Here is a 20005-nt window from a genome sequence, read left to right on the forward strand (position 1 = left end):
AAAAAGACAATTCTGATTCTAGACATCTGTTAAGTTCCCTAGCTTCATTTAACTACAACGCCAATTAATTAAGAATTTGAAGGACTGCTCTCACTTTCTTCCACCACTCGGCATTGGAATCATTCTCATTATAGAAACCGTGCCCCTTCTCCTCCACTCCAACCTAGACCCCAATCTCATCCTACACTCCTCGTTTTTTATAGATTGCATCTCTACCCATCACTAAAATTTCACATCCTCCTCGAGATTTCCATTAATCTTCCTCTCCCACATCTTCTGAAAAATCATAACGTCAATCTCAACTTTCATCCCCTTCTACACTTTCTGTTCTCTTTCCTACTATCATGCATTACTTTGCTTATAGTTATTTAGGAACATGACTGATTTCTATCAATATCACTAATTCTAATGCCAACCGAATGTGATGCACAGTAAGGAGGGGATATATTCTCAAACATATCGTACATTTGCAACCTGGTTACAAGTGTGTAATTCTTTTTAAGACCTCAATCGTATACACAATCCTACAGCTCTTTTCCCTCCTCTTAGTTTTTTCACTATCAGAACTCCCAAATGAACTCCCCATTCCTTTTATCATTCAATCCCTTCTCCAAATGAAAGCACTACCTGTGTGCCAGCCGGTCCTTCTGCACCAGAAATCCAAACAAATATATTGAGTTTAAAATCCTAAATACTTCTCTAGGACCTAATAGACTATTATAAATTTTCAACATCTTCTTAGTAAAACCGGAAGTATTACAAACTATTTCTTCTATTAGTAATATGTGGGGGCCGCGCGAACGCGAGCCCCCTCTGTCACAAATTATGACGTGCACTCTCCACAATGGGAGATGCTAGACAGAGCCCCCTTCTCTATGTGCAATGAAGGTGCTCTCTCTATGCCATCGGCCTTCCTGATCACCGATCGACCCCGCCCAGGTAAGTATGCTTGTCAATGCCCCCTCTCCTCCTTGTTGTACTCCTCCTCTTCCTTTCTTTTCTTCCTGCCTCACATGTGGGATCATTAACAGCCTCTGTAATTCACAGATCTCATCAGCAGAATACCATGAAAGGAATGATGAGGGTTTACAATTCGGTGAGCGAATTAATTGAATGTAAGTCTGCTAAATTAAATCAAACAATTAAAACCTGTTGTAGCCTTGTAGACACAAAATTTACATTTCAGTAATAAAATTTACTGATACCATCCAATGGTGAGGTCGCGTGAGACATTCGAACTTTCTGTTCCTGGAAATAATTATATGAAATCTTGTGCTACACACTGGCCATGGCAGCGAAAGTTTAAAATGTCCATAGATATATATGGGCATATGTACGTGTTTTCTACATTTACATATTAATGTTACATAAAAACCAAACGTTACTCTCTTTTTCTCTTATGAGAACTTTTATCTAGAAATCTGTGAAAGAAAAATAAACTTTCCTTTCTGTTATTTAAGATTGATTGGTTAATTGTGAAGAGCATTAGGGGAAAGGACTCACTAGTTAAGCATGTTCCAATTCTTGTGATAAAAGTTGTTGATTTAATAACCCCATATTCACTGATTTAATGTCCAACTTTTGTACAACACTGCACCAATAGTTGTATGATAAGTACCAATAATTGAGTAAAATATACCATTTGTTGTGAAAAGCAACCAATCATTTGATGCCACATCAGCTACACAAGTATTGGGGCTCTTTTGCACACCTATTGGTCTCACTTTTTTCGGGGGCTGTTTTAGACACCTTGGCAAAAAGCATGCTGATGTGGCATCATATTTGATGATGTGGCCCTAAAACCTTAGTTATAAGCAAGGGGCTTGCCAAGTAAGCTGCTGTAAAAAAATCAGAGTGATTTGAAATTTCCACATAGAATTTTGAGAAGCGTGAAGTTAGGGTGCACGACTATTCAGTTCTTTCCCCTAGTAGTTGTAAGCATTTCAATAATTGTGCACTTTTTGTGAATCCAAACTTGTTAGTTACTAACTTTAAAGAAACCAAAAAATTGATAATTAAGATTAATAAGTTAATAAATTTCACATGTATCCATTGCCACTCACTTTTTAGCTTTTTTGCTTTATAATTGGCTCATTTGTGCACTACTATTGGAGCATTTATGCACAACTACTGTGTCATTTGTGCATAAATATTGGCAGTGATAAGGTCAATCCTTTTGTATAACCCTTAATTCAAAGCCTTCAAATCTTCAAGATTCCATTCTCTCACCACAACCAATCAAATAATGTTGAATCTATCAACGCCTCACCTTCTTCTTAACCTACACCCTTCTAACAAGGGACGTAATGTGTCAAGTTCTTACCAATAGTGTTGACTGTCAAAAGTGTTTATAGAAGAGGCTAGAGAAAGAGAAAGAAAGATAAATATATAGAGAAGGGAATATGTTTTGAAGGGGGAAAGTAAGAGTGATATGGAGAAATAAAGATAGAAAAAAGGAGATAATAAAAGAGGTGGAGATGGAGAGATTGAAAGGCAAAGATATAGGAAGTGAGAAAGATATAGGAGGTGATATATAGAGAGAAGTAGAAAGAGGTATATATATATGCATAAAGAGAGGGAGAGGGGAAAATAAATACACAAATAAGCTAAATTTGTGTCATTAAGTCTAGAGACATTCTACAATGACAACAAGTGGTGAAGTGTAAGAGTGTGAGTATAATTATAAAAACTCTTACCTTTAATTTTAAATTTGAAACCATTTAAATATCAAAGTATTAAAATTTTAAACATAGTATTTAATAATAAATATAGATATAAAAAATTGAAATGAATCATTTTTTTTGTGGGCTTTCTTTCTTAAACACTTTTTTTTTAGTTTTTTGTTTTTGTTTAATAATGCATCGATCTATTAGAATAAAATAAGAAGATAAATAAATAAATAAACTAGCTTTGTGTCATTTAGTTAGTTTAAATTAACAAATGCTTTTGCAATAAATAATTTATTGTGTTTCTTTAAATTTTAAAAAATATCTAAAACTATCAATTAATTTGAAACTATAAAATAATTTGTTTTCATTAGAAAAATAAATAATTTACTATTAACTAATTACAAATATCTTATATCTTATAAATTTAATTATTTAATTCATATATTTTAAAGTAAACATCACTTTTATATATATATATATATATATATATATATATATATATATACCAAACAAACAAATTAAAGAGAATAATAAGATATTAAAGAAAAATTTAATGTATATAAATTTATTATTAAAATTATATTTCATATGTTATTAATATATATTTATATGACAATTCAATGTATGTATGTATGTATACAAGTAGAGGGAGAATGAAATTTAATGTATGCAAAATTAATATTAAAATTATATTAAAAATAAATAAATATCTATATAATTTTAGAACATATTGATTTACTTTAAATAATATTAAATTTTAAAAAATATATTAAATACAATATTAAACATTAAATAGTGTCTTTAATTTGCACTAGCGACATCATTTTTCCACTGCCCATGATAAGTCGCAGTTGAAAAAACTAAGTTAATAATTGCACAGAAAAGCACACTTCAGTATGCATTTAATCTCCTAACAATGAATTAAATGTATAAAATTGTATATTTTTCTAAAAATCATTGAATTTTATATTTATTCTTATTAATAAAATAAAAGAAAATTTTATTTTTTAATAATTTAAAATATAACATTTTTTTAATGATATGATTGGCATGGTAAACAAACAATCACTTGACCCGAAGTCTACTTGTTTTGTTTCTTCTATACAACCTACCATCATTGCATTCTTACAAATGAAGAAATATGTTTCAACAACTATCACTAGAATTTATACATCAATGAGAAATATTGTGATGGAACACCCCTAAATACATCACTCTTTACTTTGATGATATAGTTGGAATGGTAAACAAGTGATCACTTAATGAGGAATCTACTTCTTTTATTTCCTCTATAAAACCTCTCATCATCATATCTGCAAACATAAAAATATGTAAACACAACTATCATGATCCTTCATACATCAACAATGAATTTTGTGAAGGGATTTTGGTTCATCCTACTCGTTCCTTCAACATCATCATTGGGAAATATATTTTTAGTACCCATACTTACCATGAGTCATATCCTAAATGTTATAATAGAACCTAAAGTAAAGACTCTAAATAGCATCATCAACTTATTGAGATTGGTCTTAAAGATGTCTAGATTCTCTCATGTAGTGAATGTTTGTAATCTCTTCAATATCTTTTTAAAAGGCCTTGGTTAGATGAGTACGAACTTGTCCCTTCCATCTTACATCAATGTCTTAATTTTATCCATGATTATCTTGTTGTCACTTATATCTTGATCAAATTCCAAACTAATTTGTACCAATGCCAATTTCACTATGGACTAATATATTCATAAACCCAAAGGTGCACCTCATACATGAAATGACCAAATGTATCAAGAATATATGAACTATGTGACATAAAAAATAATATTTTAAAAATGTATCAAGAATATTCGAACTATAAACATAAAAAATAACATTTTAAATAAGACAATCATGATTCTAGACATCCTTAAATTCCTTGAACTTCGTTTAAGTACAACACCAACCAATTAAGAATTTGAAGGAATTCTCTCACCATCTTCCACTCATCATAGAGACCGTGCCCCTTGTCCTCTATCCCAACCTAGAGCCCAATCCCATGCTCCACTCCTCGTTCTTGATATATTCCATCTATACCCATCTCTAATATTTCACAGCCTCCTCGAGATTTCCATTAATATCCCTCTCCCACATCTTCTAAAAATCTTAAACGTCGATCTCAACTTTCATCACCTTCTACACTTTCCCCTCTCTTTCCTACTGCCATGCATTTCTTTGTTTATAGTTCTTTAGGAAAATGAGTGGTTTCTATAAATATCACTAATTCTATGGCAACAGAATGTGATGCACTGTAAGGAGGAGATGTATGATGGTTTGGAAGAGTCTACACATGCTAAACGGAAGATTGTTGGAGAATCTCAGACATATCGTACATTTACAAATTGGTTACAAGTGTTTAATTCTTTCTAAGACACCTCAATCCTTGGCACAATCCTACAACTCTCTTCCTCCTCTTAGTTTTTTCACTATCAGAACTCCCAAAAGTTATGCCTCTCTTCTTCAAATGAACTCCCAATTCCTTTATTCATTCAATCAAGCACTAACTTTTAAGTTTTGCTCGTCATGGCAACAAACCGTCATCACGAGTACGTTTGGGGTTAACACTAGGTATTCCCTTGGTTTTCTCCCCAAGCCGTCTGGTCATTCCGAGCCACACCCTCGCAATGCTTTCTCTTGAGTGCTCAAAGTGCGCAAAGTCTCAAAGTTTCATGTCGCGTATCTCAAAGCCCATGGCACTTGTGGACGATCCTTATAAACCTACAGGGTCATGTGATGGGTGCCTACAAAAACCTCTCTCACTTTCAGAGAACTCAATTCCATTTGCTCATGGCAAGACTTTTTCTCTCGCATCAAAAACCATCAAATGCATTCAGTGAAATATGGCAACATAGCATAACTTTCATTTTTCTTGTCCTGGCAATGAACCATCAGCGCGAGCGCATCCGAGTGGTTGGGTTTACACTATTTATGCCCTTGGTTCGCTCATGAAGTCGCCCGATCATTCTGAGCCACACCCTCGCAACGCTTTCTCTTGAGCGCTCAAAGTGTGAAAACCATCAAAAATTCACATTGCATATCTCGGAGCCTGTGGCACGTATTGATGAGTCGTCTGAACCTACGAGGTCATGTGGTGGGTTCCTACAAAACCTCTCTCACTTTCAGACAACTCAATTCCATTTGCTCCTAGTGAGATTTTTTCTCTCACATCAAATGCATTCAGTGAAACGTGGCAACATAGTATAACTTTCATTTTTCTTGTCGTGGCAATGAACCATCAGCATGAGCACGTATAGGTGGCCAGGTTTACGCTAGGTATGCCCTTGTTTCACTCCCCAAGTCGCCCAATCATTCTGAGCCACAATCTAGCTACGCTTTCTCTTGAGTGCTCAAAGTGTGAAAATCGTCAAATTTGATGTCGCGTATCTGAGATCTCGTGGCACATACGGACGAGTCGTCTAAACTTACGAGGTCGTATGATGGGTGCCTACAAAAAACTCTCTCGCTTTCGGACAACTCAATTCCATTTGCCCATGCCTAGATTTTTTTTGTCACAAAAAAAATAGTCAGATGCATTCAATGAAAGGTGGCAACATAGTGCAACTTTCATTCTACTTGTTGTGGCAACGAACCATCAACACGAGCACGTCCGGGTGGCCTATTTTATGCTAGGTATGCCCTTGATTCACTCCCCAAGTCGCTCGATCATTTCGAGCCACACCCTCATGACGCTTTCTCTTGAGCCCTCAAAGTGTGAAATTCGTCAAACTTTCATGTCGCGTATCTCAAAGCCCATGTCACATATGGATGAGTCATCTAAACCTACAAGGTCATGTAATGGGTTCCTACAAAAACCTCTCTTGCTTTCGGACAAATCAATTCCATTTTCTCATGGTGAGACTTTTTCTCTCGCATAAAATATCGTCAAATGCATTCAATGAAACGTGGCAACTGTAAAGCGGAAAATCGCGATCGAACCCTAGTTGCTCTCCCCTCTTCCAACTCCAAGGAGAGAGAAGGGAGATTCACTAGGGTTGATGGTTTTCACTTAGGGGAGAGACTTTACATTCAAAAGAGGGGTTGAAACCCACAAGATCCAATCCCACACAATGCAAGATTGGATGCTAAATGTGTTTCAAGGGTTAAGGAAGCAAGGCTACCCTCTTTTGTAAAGAATGTGCATAGAAGAATTAAGCTAGGAATGCATAGAAAGTGAGAAAGATTCGCTTATAAACTGAGATAGGGATATAGGATGAAGCTGCGGACCTGGAATTAGCAGTAAAATGTCGATACGGCGCTGTCCTACAAATTTGAGCAAAAGTTGTCGGGACGGTGGCGCCCGAGCGCCACGGTCCTCCGAAAAATCCGCGAAACGAAGGGGGATCTGTTCATCTCTGCACAAGGATTCCAGATCTTCAATTTCAGCCGCGTACCTGCAACCTACACACAGAAAAGCGAAGATGATTGGGGGGTTAGGGATTAGGGGTTTGCCTTTAGGTCAAACCCCGGTTTTGGAATTAACCAAGAAATGAGCAATGTTGTAAATGTAAATGTCTGTAATGTAAAACAAGTACTAATACCTTGTTGTAAGGATGTTTGTATCCTTATGTGCGAAGGTATAGATGTTGTATGTTGTATGTTGTAGTAGTATGTAGTAAGTGATCTCCTCTTCAATGGTTGAATCCTTGTCTTGAATGCAACACTTAGCCTTGAATGGAGACTTGAAATGATCAATTGCTTGAAGGAATGCTTGAATGCTTGAATGCTTGAGTATAATTTCCACGCCTTTTCCATCATGTCGAATGAAAGAGGAAAATGTAGTTTATATACTTGTCAATTAGGGCTGATAGACTGATTTTCCCGACCTTAGGCCGACCAGGAAAGATAATTTTCCAATTTGCAAACATAAAGACCCGAAGTCCAAAAGAGACCGGGCCCAAAATAGGACCCAAGGACAAGGGCGCTGGGCGCCATGGTCCTGGGGGACCAGGGCGCTGGGCGCCCTGGTCCCACCTCTCGGGACAGCAGGGTGCAAAGGAGGTTCAGGCCAGGGTGCAAGAAAATGCAGTTTTTGGTGTCATAATCAGGTTTCGGGGTCTCCATTCAGGTTGCGTGTTGCGTCGCCATCGTGAAGACCGAAATGCAGTCGAAATTGCAAGTGTCGCAATTTTAGGACACTACAGCAACATAGCATAACTTTCATTCTGCTCGTCATGGCAACGAACCATTAACACGAGCACATCTGGGTGACCAGTTTTACGCTACGTATGCCCTTGGTTCGCTCCCCAAGTCGCTCGATTATTTTGAGCCACATCCTCTCAACGCTTTCTCCTAAGCACTCAAAATGTGAAAACTGTCAAACTTTCACATCACGTATCTCAGAGCCTGTGGCACATATGGATGATCCATTCAAACCTACGGGGTTGTGTGGTGAGTTCCTACAAAAACCTCTCTCACTTTTGGATAACTCAATTCCATTTGCTCGTGGTGAGACTTTTTCTCTCGCATCAAAAAACGTCAAATGCATTCAGTGAAACGTGGCAACATAGCATAACTTTCCTTCTTCTCGTTGTCGCAATGAACTATCAGCGCAAGCGCGTCCGGGAGGCTGGGTTTAAGCTAGTTATGCCCTTGTTTTTCTCCCCAAGTCGCTTGATCATTTTGAGCCACACTCTAATGACGCTTTCTCTTGAGTGCTCAAAGTGTGAAAACCATCAAACTTTGACGTCTCGTATCTCAGAACCCGTGGCACATACAGACGATCCATCTAAACCTATGGGGTCATGTGATGGGTGCCTACAAAAACCTCTCTCACTTTTGAACAACTTAATTCCCTTTTCCCATGCCTAGATTTTTTTTGTCACATAAAAAAATGTCAGATGCATTTAATGAAAGGTGGCAACATAGTGCAACTTTCATTCTGCTCGTCGTGGAAAAAAAAGTCAGTGTGAACACGTCCGGGTGGTTGGGTTTACGCTAGGTATGCCCTTGTTTCGCTCCCTAAGTTGCCCGATCATTCCAAGTCACACTCTAGTGACGCTTTCTCTTGAGTGCTCAAAATGTGAAAATCATCAAACTTTGACATCGCGTATCTCAGAGCCTGTGGCACATATGGATGATTCATCTAAACCTACGAGGTCGTGTTATGGGTGCCTACAAAAACCTCTCTCGCTTTCAAACAACTCAATTCCATTTGCCCATGCCTAGATTTTTTTTGTCGCCTAAAAAACTATCAAATGCATTCAATGAAAGGTGGCAACATAGTGCAACTTTCATTATGCTCGTCATGGCAACAAACCGTCAGCCCGAGAGCGTCCGGTGGTCGGGTTTACGCCAAGTATACCCTTGTTTTGCTCCCCAATTCGCCTGATCATTCTGAGCCACACTCTAGCAACGCTTTCTCTTGAGTGCTCAAAGTGTGAAAATCATCAAACTTTGATGTCACATATCTTAGAGCCCATGGCACATACGATTGATTCGTCTGAATCTACGGGTTCATGTGATGGGTGCCTACAAAAACCTCTCTCGCTTTTGGACAACTCAATTTTATTTGCCCATGCCTAGATTTTTTTGTCGCATCAAAAACCGTCAAATGCATTTAATGAAAGATGGCAACATAGTGCAACTTTCGCTCTACTCGTTGTGGGCACAAATCATCAGCACGGGCGCATCCAGGTGGCTAATTTTACGCCAGGTATGCCCTTGTTTCACTCCCCAAGTTTCTCAATCATTTCGAGCCACACCTTGGCAACGCTTTCTTTTGAGCTCTCAAAGTGTGAACTCGCAAACTTTCATGTTGCATATCTCGGAGCCCATGACACGTATGAACGATTTGTCTAAACCTACGGGGTCGTGTGGTGGGAACCTATAAAAACCTCTCTCACTTTCAGACAGCTCAATTTTATTTGTTCATGGTGAGATTTTTTCTCTCGCATGAAAAATCGTCAAATGCATTCAGTGAAAGGTAGCAACATAGCGCAACTTTTGTTCTTCTCGTCGTGGGCATAAACCGTCAACACAAGTGCATCCAGGAGGCCAGGTTTACGCTAGGTATGGCTTTTTTTCATTCGCCAAGTTGCCTGATCATGATTTTAATTTTTTTTAAATATGATGTGATCATTTTGGTTTTTGTGTGAATGAGTATAAATAAAAGTTATTTAAATTTTGAAAGTAGTTTAGAGGGTCCAAATTTAATGTAAGAGTTGACATCTAACGTGTACTTGAAAGAAAAGAAAAATATGATTAAAAGAGTAATTTCTTGCTTAAGCATATATGTAGACTAGTGCAAAATAAGACTTTCTAACTTAGTCTAACACTAATAAACTAACTCTAACTAAAGTGAAGAGACTAGTTATTTGTCATGTCCCCTCTTTAACTCTGTCTAGCAGAGACATGTGAATTAGCCTATTATGGAGTCTTGTAGGTTGGCAATGGTGGATAGAGACTCAGTCAGGATATTCAGTGTTTGGATTTGGTGTTTCTAGCAGTAGTAGACCAGTTTGGAGCAGTTCCTTGATTTTAGGAGGCAGTTCCTACATTTTAGGAGGCAATTCCTACTTTTTAGGAGGTTGTGACAGTGTCTAGGGTTGGGGTTCCATGATACCATTCCTTGGTTTCAGTTTCAGGAAATTTGGGTGTGTTTCCTAGTTTCTAGGAGCATCCCTAGATTTTAGGGATGAGACTGCCAGTTGATCCATGATTTCCGACATCAGTCACAAATAGGTGACAGGTTCTGTTTCAGACTTTTGGAGTCATTTGAGCCTTCTACAGCTATTTGGGTTATATTTTTAATATATTTAAATATTTCCTAAGTTAGCATTTAATTAATTAAATAAGGCTATGTTTATAGCCATTTTGGAGTAATAAGGGGTTTTTGGCTTCATCTGGATGCATATGCCCATGTGTTATAGCTCGTTGGAAAGGTCTTGAACTTTTCTAAATGTTTCCCATTTGTCAGAGACCCTTTTGATGAATGGAATTCTTTTATATTAAAAAAGTGTCGTTTTCTCTATACTTGGCGACTAAAAATGAGAAATAAGACTTTATAAGCCTAAGCGCACTTTTCATACACTTTTAGGGTCCGAGCTAGAGGGAAGGAGTTATAAGGAGATGGTAACCTAATTATCAAGTATCTTTTACACATTTTCATCTTTGATTTGGAGAATTTGCTCTGGAGAGCGATTCAGCATCTGGGACGAAAACCCCAAGGTCTTGCCTGTCTGGGACGTAGCCCCCAGCACAGTGGTTATTGGTTCTAGCATTCAATTTCAGTGCCTTGGAGTTGGTACGACATCTTTCTGGAGGATTTAGTGGACAGAGTTAGGGTTCAGCGTGGAGGTTGGGGTTTCCAGCTTGGCATCAACTAACAATCGTACGGTTGTACCTTGCAGCCATTTCTCTTCCCACGTGGAGCTATGTAAGAGCGTTGGACATTTGCAGCAGCTTCATTCTTGATTGCAGTATTCACTTTTTATCCAGGTTGGAATCATTGTTATTGTAATCTTCCTGGAATTGTTTGGAATCACTATCTGGATAATTATTTGATTTAAATAATCAAAAATCTGCTTGGTACGATTCTGATTTGGCTGTGTATGAACATTTATTTTCAGTACTCTTTTCATGTACTTGTTCATCAATTATTACTTGTTGAAAAACTATCAAAAACACAAAAATAAACAAACCTTCTACAACTTCTGTCTATTCTCTAAAACCATTAAAGGAAACACAGGAAAATATAGTTTATTAATTTAAAAACTATAGCAGATTAGCAAGGGGATCCATCAGGGATCTTTCATTATTGAAACTAAAAATGTAACTAGGATAATGTTACTACTGTTTGTCTCCATGGAATACGACAAAATTGAGATTCTAGGCATGAAAATACATATATTTTCTAGTCACCAAGTTATGAAGTTGAATTATCAAACAAGAATTGATCTTAACTAAAAATGTAATAAAAATTGCAGACAAAACCTATAGAATATAATATCTCATATAAAAAATGTTTGTACAATTAAAGAATCTCTATTTCAATCATCAAATGTATATATGTGATTTTAGATAATAGTTGTAATATGGTTTGCATTAACCAAAAAAGTCATAAAGTCATACGATGTTTCATGTCGATAAGAGTATAGCATATATATCCAATATAGTGATACGAGCTTGCCAAAAGCCATATGGCAATAAAATGTCACATATATATAATACAAAAACTATGCTCAAAAATGTCATTTAGGCATACAATAAAGGCCCCTAGTCTATCAATTTCCCAGTAGCATGAGGAAATAGATCACGAGTTGCCTTTGACTATCGAGGGGATGGAGATGTATGTGATGTTGGCGTCTTTCGAATGCGCTCACTGGTCCTCCTTTCTAGACTTCTCTAGATCTCCAACTAATACAATCAAAACTACAAACATCAATATATAATATATATAAAAAATGAATTGTAGAATGACAAATAATAGAACATTACTTACTGCAAACATATAATCACGATGTTCATCTACATTGGGGGCATGCTCACGCTCAAGAGTGGCAAGGCCCTACAACAAGCATTATGATAGAAATTAAATTACATATAGGTATCATTACAATTTTCAATGATAGCCGATTAAAAGAACAACTGAAATGTACTCATTTGTCTCATACCTCTGTCAAAGCTTCTGAACTTGCTATTGTTGCAACAACACCACGATCCAATGTAGCTCAAACATCAAGAGGAGTACCTGATGTCAACAATTTGAAAATGAAACAATAATTATTATTCAATTATCAAAACTACTAAACTTGTTTTACCACACCATTAATGAGTAAAGGTTACCTCGGTGCAAGTGCCTTGACGAACTTCATTGCGAGATGTCGATGTCGAAGGTCCAACACCAAACAATTTGACATCCAAAGTGAATTATGAGAAAACCATTCATATAATGTTGACTATTCACATGTAATAGTTGAATTATTTACTGGATACATACTTGATCACTCGATGGTGTCATGTAAAACGTAGCTGGGGGAATGTCACAAGTAGTAAAAACACTTTGACCCTACATTATTATCACAATCATTGTACTAATTTACTTATTTTAACACTTCAAAATAAAATTAAATGAAGTTGCAAAAATTTACCTGCGTATCAATGTCGAATGTCTCACTTAGCAGAGACTCTGTCATGACCATATTCTCTGTAGCAGATGGCTACTATGTAGGTGCATGCTGGCTACTATCAGGGTGATAAGTGCAAAGTGCCCTGCATGACTGATAGTAGTGAGATGGAACTTGAGGCCTATAAGATTCATAAACGTCAGCATGTACTAGAGGTTCAACATATTGTATGAGGGTCTGAGTCAATGAGCTAATGGACTCTAAGGTATCCACCTCGACACTATCCTTCACAATAGAAGGAACAGTCATGTGCTCCACCATAGGTCTACCCAAGGGTCTCGGTGCTAGGTTTGGGTCACGTTGTGCCCCTTCTTTGTCATGTGAGGACCCCCCACCCCTACCTTGAAAATTTAGGTAGTCAAAATAGTTAGGGATCTCATTGAGGACAAACTCACAATAGAGTTTCCTCAAAAAGTACTCAGGCACCTCATGATTATTACATGACGGCTGGTCAAAAACCATCCACCACCTATCCCAAAAGTTATTCCTTATCCCTTCGTGGTGGCACCAATGGATAGGGAACCTCCTACATCCAGGCTAGGGTTGATTGGTTCTAGGGTCCATGAAAAGTGCACAGAAATCAACTTTCTTTATTTTATTTTTCTTTACTGCAGCATATGATAACTTGTTTGCATAAAATTGTTTTTGTTCTTCTCTTTTGTTGGACCACATATTAATTTGACCACTCACTAAACCTGCATGGGCTACAATAGATTGCAGTGACTCAGCAAGGCTTGTCCTACGAGAGGTTGTGGAATTAGGATCTTTCAACCTATTTATCAACTCCTCAAGTTGTTTTTTGTTGTTTTCAATTTGCCCTAATATGTTTTCTTGTGTTCTTGGGGGATGTATAGGAATTGGGGGAGGGGTTGGTTGTGCCTCTTCTTCAGAAGGCTCTTCATGAGGAGGTGGTGGTGGGTTTTCAACATTTTCTGATGGATTTTGATTTCCTGAAATTTAGAACAACTTTCAATTTAAATACCTAATTTAATCCATATTTTAAACAAAATTTGAGAGTAATAAAATAAAAATGCATACCTCTTCAACCCCGTCGATGTCGTGGTGTCATTTTGATGAAGATCTCACACTACTGGAAACCAAAACTATGTCTCTATTTGGTGTGCGCAGTCTAGAAGGCGAGAAATGCAACTCCATCCATGGGTTTGGCAGAAATGGACTTCTAAAATGCGATTTTTGAAGTTTAAATGTGAACTTTGATATTTGGTGCACGCCTTATTTGGCGTGTGCCAAAGGACCTATTGGGAACCAAAAAGTTTTTTGGCATCTTTTTGGTCCCCCATCTTGGTACATTCGCCCCTACATTTCCCTACATTCTATAATATTTGTATATATTCTAATAGCCACAATAAAATGAGACTAAGGAAAATCATTTAATTGTTTTATATACTATATGCATTACAATAATTATTTATTTCGAAATTGAAGTTTGAGATCTTTTTAAAAGTATTATTTTTTAAATTAATCTTAAAGAAAGTTATCTAATTTTATTTTATATTCTTAAAGTATTGTAAACTTTGTTTTTAATAAGAATTAAAATTTTGATAAATTGTTCAAACTCATTTTTGTAAGTATTTTGCTTTTAATCTTGTTCGCATACATCCTTTGGATTCTTATAAGAAAGCACTTTCGTATGGGTTACGACACTCAAACAGAGTTCTCAGTCATCCTTAAAAAAAAGGTCAGACTTTTATCTGATGAGTAGTGATTCCATAAACATTGTTTTAAAGCTCACACATACTCAAAACAAGGGCTAATCAAATGTATTGATATAGCTGCCCAATAGGATTACATAAACAACCTGTCCGTTATCAATAATTCTGTTTGTGACCACATTTCATTAATGACAAAGGTGCAGATAAAGCATAACTTCCAGCTCAATCCCTTACTAAAGATGCCTGCCATACTGCATCACGAGGATGCAAAACCCTACCCATATTGGGCTATGCCCATTCAACAAGAAGTAGATTCCCTACCATACATTACTCTGTATACTGTAGTTTATGAACATGACTGGTTTCTATCCGTAGTTTGTCAATTGAGGCAGAATGACACTCAAACAAACATAACTTTTGGGCGAGGTGCAGATTCATATAGATGCTTAACGCAACTCTATATGACTGTAATAAGTGGAATGGCTTAGACAGATGTTAAATTTACCCTCTGTAAATACTGTGCCTATGGAGATGACAGATTTAAGTTCAACCCCTGATTTCAACAATTTAACATTTCAAAGTAAAGATAGAACAGCATTTGCATTCCTGCCATTAAATGAAATGTAATGTAAACAGTCACAAAAAGTAGATATTCTATCTAAATGGACTATAAGACTTGGATTTCCACATTCAGTTTTGGCTGCTGCAATCACAGAACAGATTTTCAATTTAGGGTTTGTGATGTGTGTGGGGGCCGCGCGAACGCGAGCCCCCTCTGTCACAAATTATGACGTGCACTCTCCACAATGGGAGATGCTAGACAGAGCCCTCTTCCTTGTGCAATGAAGATGCTCTCTCTAGGCCATCGGCCTTCTTGATCACCGATTGACCCCGCCCAGGTAAGTATGCTTAAACCTTCCCCCTCTCCTTCCTCTTGTACTCCCTCTTCTCCCTCCTTTTCTTCGTCTCACGCGTGTGGGATCTTAAACAGCCTGTTTGTTGCATTTCACAGATCTCATCAACAAATACCAAGAAAGGAATGAGGGTTTACAATACGTTGGGCAAAATAGCTATAATGTAACTCTACCACATTAAATTGGACAACTGAAAATAGCTGCATAATTGTAGGCGCCAGTCACGCTGTGCAGAGACTGTAGTTTTCACCGCATGGTATTTGTTTGCATCATTTGTTTATTTGTTTATTTGTTTCAGAATAGATGTGCAGTAAGCATTTTTTCCATTTTCCTCAGGGAAAAATTAGAGTAACTAGCAGTTGTATGTTTTTTCATGCAACGGTTAGCCGATAGGAGTTTGTCAAATAGCAGCAACAATTTTGGAGAACGAATTATATTGTAAAATTAAACTGTTTGAAGTGTGTACAAGATGCTATATACAAAACATTGTCATACGATTTCAGAATATAACTTCACATTGATAAGATAAAAACCATAAATTTGATACCAGATATTAATTATAGTGACATTAGTGTGCTTGGATGATCTGTATAATCTGAATATGCATATCTGGAAGTCATAATGCAGAAAACTGAAAGCCTTAAACATTGTGCACTTCACCAAAACGTGCATACAGCTAAGGGTTTTCGTTGCAGTGGAGGTTGTGTGTTTCTGCAGTTAGCAGCATACCAAGTGAAGTTAGCCAAATGAAGAACATCATGTTTGAGAACATGAATCTTTACAGATGAATTAAATGTACAAACAATGGGAAAAAGTCTGTGTGATTGTAATTGACTGTTCCACAAGTAATTTCCTGAAATCCAAAGTCATTACCAGCTTCCTTTCCATGACTTGTCTAAAATAGGAGGGCTTTCCACATTGTAACATCTCGGAGAGGTTATTTCAAGGGTTTTCTCAGACATGTTGTCCAACCTTGCAACTGAGAAATGGCCATAAAAGCATCTAAGGGAGAGAAGGAAGGAAAAGGTGGATGAACTTGCCTTTAAACTTAGATCAACCAAGACCACTTCAGAGAAGAAAAAAAGGTAAAATCTTTGAGTACAACAACAATATTTTACTCTCAAGAGCTCCCACAAACTTTGGCAATTTTGACAATTCTTGCTGTATTAGAGCCATTGGATGCAAACGAGTGTATTAGACTCATGATGATAATATTATGACCTTGTTGCCCAACATTTCGATTGATCATGGAAGTAACTACCCATCAAAATGATGGAGTTGTTGACCTGAAATTTGGTTTCAATTTTCTCATAAGAACTTTGCATTCTCCATTAGAGAGGTCTGATGCAATTTTGTTGATCACATATGTTACTATGACCTTCTACTGTTGTTTACCCATGATCCTAGGCAAAGATTATAAACTTTGGCTTTTTATTGCTGCCATCCCAGACAAAAGTATGGCATGACCTAAATTTTTGGATTCCCTGAATTTTAAGAGTATGGCAATCTTGAAGTTGAGAGAAAGGATTCCCTTTCCATTTAGTCTCCTCATCTTTTCATGAAGATCAAAACATTGTAATAGAATAATATGAAGATGAAGAAAAAAACCCATGTTTCTATTATCCTTCTTACTTCTTGAACTGTACTCAAATGTTTTACCTTTCTCTTCCATTTAACCAATCAAATGGATTGAACAACCTCATAAGTTTAGACAAAATATGACAAGCTACAATCATGGATATAGAGATTAGACTATATATGACAAGCTACAATCATGGATAAAGAGATTAGACTATTGAATTGGCAATCTAAACAATCTTTTTCCAGTTACATTTAATGTTTGTAGGTATAGTCTAAACAATATTTCCCTTGCACTAGATTCATCCCGTTGTTGCAGCATGTGAGGCCGTAAGATAGACTTAGTCTATAATGGACAGATAACAACTTCTCGGAGTTCAAAGATTAGACCTCTTGCTACTAATTCAAACTCTTTATTAGACTCTTTTTCATACAAAATAATGCTAATACAAGTATATTTATGCTCTCTTACCGAGATAATGGATCAAGCATTGTGTATAAAGCCTTCACAAGGTTTAATACTTTTATATTACAGTATAATTCTATCATTGAATTGTAAGCATTTTTTTTCAAAATTTTGTTTTCATACATCCTTTAAAGTTTAATAAACAGCAGTCCCTTATGGTTTTAATAAACAGCAGTCTCTTATAGTTTTAAATTTTAATAGACTAAAGTTCAAGACACAGAAACACGATTCCCAGTTCTCCTAAAAAAGGTACACTCCTATCTTGAGAAGAGTGAACCCCTGAACACTGTCTCAAGGCTCAGTCACATCAGTCACATACACAGAACAAGGTCTCAAGGCTCAGTCACATACTCAAAACAAGGTTTTAGTTAAATGTATTCATTTAGCTGCCCAACAGAATTACATAATTAATCTATCCATAAGTCTGTTTGTGCCCACAATTCATTTTGGTATTAGCATATGAGAAGGGTGCAAATAAAAGATATAACTCCCAGCATAATCCCTTACTTAAAACATGTCATATTGCATCATATGAGGATGCAGAACCTGGTCATAGTAAGCTATGTTCATTCAACAATATGAATATTCCTTAGTATATCAATATGTTTACTGTTGTTTAGGAACATGATTGGTCTCTATCCATAGTAATAATTCTAATGACAATTATTACTAATGGCAACCAAATGTCATACTCAGTGAGGAGTGTATAACGGTTTAAAATAGTCATGACATACACTGATTTACACATGCTAAACCGGAGATTTCTGATTTTCCCTACACATTCTCTCTAGAAAGGACCACTGTTGGGAATGACACAAGTTTTCTATCCTGATATCTGCTTTAAACTAGTGTGGCAAGGGGCAGATCATATAAATGTTAACTTCACTCCCTCTATGTTGCTATAGACTGTAATAAGGGTAATGGATCAAACAGGTGGTAGATTTACCCTGTATACACTGTAGCAAAGGGGATTTGATATTAAGTCTACTTTTTATGACCCTATTGATTTTACTAAGGAGAAATGTCATTCACATCAGAGATTTCAGTTCAACCTCTGATTCCAATAATTAATGATTCAGAATAAAGAAAGATTGTCTGAAGCCCATTATATCTTACAGTAAAGTATTTTACATATTTACATTTCTGCTACGTAATTGAATGCTGTAAAAAAATTCAGACACATATTTCAATTTAGGATTAGTGATATGTGGGGGCCGCGCGAACGCGAGCCCCCTCTGTAACAAATTATGACGTGCATTCTCCACAATGGGAGATGCTAGACAGAGCCCTCTTCCTTGTGCAATGAAGATGCTCTCTCTAGGCCATCGGCCTTCCTGATCACCGATTGACCCCGCCCAGGTAAGTATGCTTAAATCCTTGCCCTCTCCTCCTACTTATACTCCTCCTCCTCCCTTCTTTAATTCCTCTCTCGCATGTGGGATCATTAACAGCCTGTTGCAATTCACAGATTTCATCAGCAGAATACCAAGAAAGGAATGACGGGTTTACAATTCGGTGAGCAAAATAATTGAATGTAAGACTGCTAAATTAAATCAAACAATTAATACCTGTTGTAGCCTTGCAGACACAAAATTTGCATTTGAGTAATAAAATTTACTGATACCATCCAATAGTGAGGTCGCGTGAGACATTCGAACTCCCTCTTCCTGGAAATTATTACATGAAATCTTGCGCTACACACTCGCCATCGCAGCAAAGGTTTAAAATGCCCATAGATATCTACGCATATATACATGTTTCTACGTTTAGTTATTAATTTTACAAAAATCTAGTAGCTGTGTATGTTTTTGATTAAAAAAGCAGCGTTAACAAGGGCGTTGACCTAAAACAAAGAGACCTCAACCCCTCTACAATTTGCGTTTACTATTGCTAATTGTTTTTGAAACAAAGTAGCATTAAGAAGGGCACTGACCCTTTACAAAGCCAAAGGCTATCAAAATTTAAAGACCAAGCAGGGGTGCAAACCCCAAAAGGACAAAGTCGGACCGGCCAAACCAACCAGTCAAACCAACAACACCCAAACCAAATCAAGAGGGGGGAGAAAACCCCGACTCTTGAGAAAGGAGTGCTTGGGAAAGGTGGTTAGAATTTCCTTTCCGCCTACGACAAACCACCGTCCAGGCAACACTATCAGCAGGAACTTTCGCAGAAGAAACAAGCAGGGAATACCCTACAGAGTCACTGCCAAACTGTTGTTGCAGAGCGGCAATAGGCTGTTGCAGCGGAGCAACAACAAGAGAAGGAACGCCAGGAGCAGAGTGAAAGTGAGAAGCAGGAGCAACGGGAGGAGGATCCAAGGGGGCGGAAGGGGCCTCAACAACAGTAACATCAACCAGGGCTTCATCGGCAGTAAAGGGCACCTCATCTTGGGATGAATCAACCGAAACAGAATCTGAAGCATTAATCATCAAGTGGTCCTTCGTAGCATCCTTCCACCAAGTAGCAGCACCTTTGCGGCGAGAGAGAGAATAGTCAAAAGCAAGGTGACTCGTTGAAAAACACCTTCGACAGCGAAACGGGAGGCC

At 37.2% G+C, this 20005-nt stretch overlaps 1 long non-coding RNA gene and 3 other non-coding genes across 4 annotated transcripts; all 4 read right to left on the reverse strand.

The window, feature by feature from the left end:
• Positions 1-785: 785 nt before the first annotated feature.
• On the reverse strand, positions 786-947 carry LOC131065890 (U1 spliceosomal RNA). Its single transcript, XR_009358318.1, has one exon. It is a non-coding gene; the product is annotated as a U1 spliceosomal RNA (small nuclear RNA).
• Positions 948-15248: 14301 nt separating this feature from the next.
• Positions 15249-15408, reverse strand: LOC131065875 (U1 spliceosomal RNA). Its single transcript, XR_009111499.2, has one exon. It is a non-coding gene; the product is annotated as a U1 spliceosomal RNA (small nuclear RNA).
• Positions 15409-18665: 3257 nt separating this feature from the next.
• LOC131856013 (uncharacterized) lies at positions 18666-19145 on the reverse strand. Its single transcript, XR_009358126.1, has 2 exons — positions 19028-19145; positions 18666-18911 (listed from the first exon to the last, which is right to left on the reverse strand). It is a non-coding gene; the product is annotated as an uncharacterized LOC131856013 (long non-coding RNA).
• LOC131065880 (U1 spliceosomal RNA) lies at positions 18667-18826 on the reverse strand. The gene has a single exon (XR_009111504.1). It is a non-coding gene; the product is annotated as a U1 spliceosomal RNA (small nuclear RNA).
• Positions 19146-20005: the final 860 nt, after the last annotated feature.

Source organism: Cryptomeria japonica, chromosome 6 (genome assembly GCF_030272615.1).
Source record: "Cryptomeria japonica chromosome 6, Sugi_1.0, whole genome shotgun sequence".
NCBI lineage: Eukaryota > Viridiplantae > Streptophyta > Pinopsida > Cupressales > Cupressaceae > Cryptomeria > Cryptomeria japonica.